Genomic DNA, 2,500 nt, shown 5'->3' with positions numbered 1-2,500 from the left:
CGTCCCATTTACCTCTCTCCCCCGCCAGAAAGAACAGAACCATGGGTGACAGAAAAAGGCTTTTAGGAACTCGTCACCATGGTAACAGTGGGAATCGGAACTTTGTTCCCATAGCAACCAGCGGAACGCTTGGAGATTAACAGACCCAGGCCTCCGTAGATACCCAGTAGAATTCCAGAACACCCCATTGCCACGGTAACCGGGGGACTTCCGTGGAGTATGTCACAGCGGACGGGCCGTGTACAGAAGACTGTATCATAAACGTGTAAATATCCAGTATAGCTTAACAGAAAAACAGAAATGTAGTATTTTATATATGATTGCATGGAAAACAACTGTAAGCTTTTATTAGTATCTTTTTAAAATGTCTTTTTACTTTCTAGTGTTTTCCTGGTCAAAGATGGTGAGATACTAAGGCATCGATTCCCTGTAGTGTGTCCCCCCCTATATACCGAAAAGTCTAGAATCAACTTCCTGTCATGGTTTGTCCAATGGATGTGCTCTGGTTTTAGTGGGATTCTGGGAAATGACGTTTTTAAATGCTGCGTATCACAGGCCGAAATAGCCTAGTATAAAATGATATAACTTCCTAAAATACAACAGATCAATGCAGTTTAGATATAATTATTTGCAGGATGATCATCACTGTAAAACAGGTTTAGTGACTCCAAGTGCCAATACTCAAATATGGTCAACTGATATTTTTCTTTAAACAGACTATTCAAAGATTTCTATATTTCCAGCTGAAATATGACCCTATCAAAGTAGGCTACATGTGTATATAATAAGGATTATTTTTAAAACAGACAGAGCCCTATACCTAACATATATAGTATGTCTTTAACGTCATGATATTTTAGCACTTAATGTGGTTGTGTACAGTAAATCACTATCCAGACCTAGTAACCGGTGAGCGTGCGTGCTAATGTGTTTGAGTGTGTGTGCTAAATGTGAGTGCGCTCTACGTGTGAGTGTGTGTGTGCTGTGTGCTCCCCCTGTGTCTTACCGTTATTGACTTAGTAAGGATTCGGAGTTTGGCGGATGGTACTTGCATTCTCAGGAACGTGGACCTATACACTCGTTTTGCCTCAGGGGGAGATAAAGGCCTTGTGCGCGTTACCGCCTCGTGTTTCTAGAACGTTCTCATTAGATTCATGGGGTTTTCCCTGCCTTCGGGTGTCGGTACACACTCAACATTTGGTGAGAGTTACGTGAAAGATCACAGAATGCTTTCCATCGGAGTGTTGTGAGTACTATAATAGAAGATGCAACCATAACAGGAAGCAGTGCATTGTTTCTCCTCACACTTTTACAAAACCTTATATGATCTCACGCCACAGTGGTGTGATAAGTCATAAGGCTCAAGAACCATAGAAGTGGTTCGCTTGGTTCGCATATTTTGCAGCCCGGGGTATCCTGGGTGGGTGGAGTTTATTTGCCGACTGGGGAATATTCCATTGCATTGGTTCACAGGTGAAAAACTCCACTCATGTGGGCTTAACTGGGTAACAAAAAATGCGCATCCCCACAACTGTGAAGGCCCCAGTGGGCACCCCTGTCTGGGACCTAAATGGAATGGCTGATTCCGGCATAATGGCTTCCTGGTCTTTAGCGTCATCAATGGCAGATGCTTCTTAGGCCCCATTTGAATGAAATGCATCTTGGCATCTTCAGCTGCACGTCATCCATGATCGAAAGAAATGAGAGAAATGCAGAAATACAAAAGCTGTCTCAATCCGGTCATGGTCAGGCCAGTGGTAACTCCAGAGGAGAGAAGAGCGAACGAGGCATTCTTTGAAAGAATTGGAACGGGGCCTCTATCTCCACCCTAGGCTACAGCAGCCTTCATACAGTTTAGTTCAGTAACTCAAATCTCAGTCAACAGCAGTTGAAGAGTATCAGCCAAGGTTCGGCTGCGTTCCGACTTCATCTCAGCACAGCCGGTTGGTGGAAATGGAACAGGGCCCAGCCTTGGTAACGCAATAATAAGCCATAGCTAACAGAAACGCCTCGGGAGGAAGTGAAGATAGTGTGAGAAGGAGTTCTTAGAATAATTTTATTATTTTATGTCTTGGAGCGTAGTTGTTTGTCCTGTTTGTGTGTCTGTGTGTGTGTGTGGTTTTTGTATGGGGATGTATGTGTGTGTGTGTGTGTGGTTTTTGTATGGGGGTGTATGTGTGTATGTGCGTGTGCACTCCTCTCTATTCTACTTCCTATATCACTCTGGGGTCAGCGTTTGTTACCCCTGGCGATAGCCAATCAGTTCTTGCGTTGCAGTAATGAAATTATGAAATGTTCAAGAAATCTTCCTCTCTGGTTGGGCTGAAAGCCCAAGTGTGGAGCAGCTCAGCTTGAATACAAGTTTTTGTTTGTGTGTAATCACTTAGCCATTTTATTTTCATATGATGTAGTACAACTGAGACAAATGGTGTTATACCTAACAGGTTATGGGACTGTAGAAACACAATGGTTCTCGTCTTGTCAAAGACAAAACAAACTG

At 43.3% G+C, this 2,500-nt stretch overlaps 1 protein-coding gene across 3 annotated transcripts in view; it reads left to right on the top strand.

The window, feature by feature from the left end:
- The window catches only part of LOC311322518 (circadian locomoter output cycles protein kaput-like), an 18,045-nt gene that overhangs the window by 14,755 nt on the left and 790 nt on the right, over positions 1 to 2,500 (top strand). For all 3 annotated transcript variants that reach the window (XM_084454602.1, XM_084454603.1, XM_084454601.1), the window contains one exon: positions 1 to 2,500. This exon is cut by the window's left edge and continues 370 nt beyond it; it is cut by the window's right edge and continues 790 nt beyond it. The gene's annotated coding sequence lies outside the window, so the exon portion shown is untranslated.

This window comes from Borostomias antarcticus (genome assembly GCF_949987555.1).
Source record: "Borostomias antarcticus genome assembly, chromosome: 20".
Lineage (NCBI taxonomy): Eukaryota > Metazoa > Chordata > Actinopteri > Stomiiformes > Stomiidae > Borostomias > Borostomias antarcticus.
Note: the sequence above shows the minus strand (reverse complement) of the source record. Positions and strands in the feature narration are given on the sequence as shown.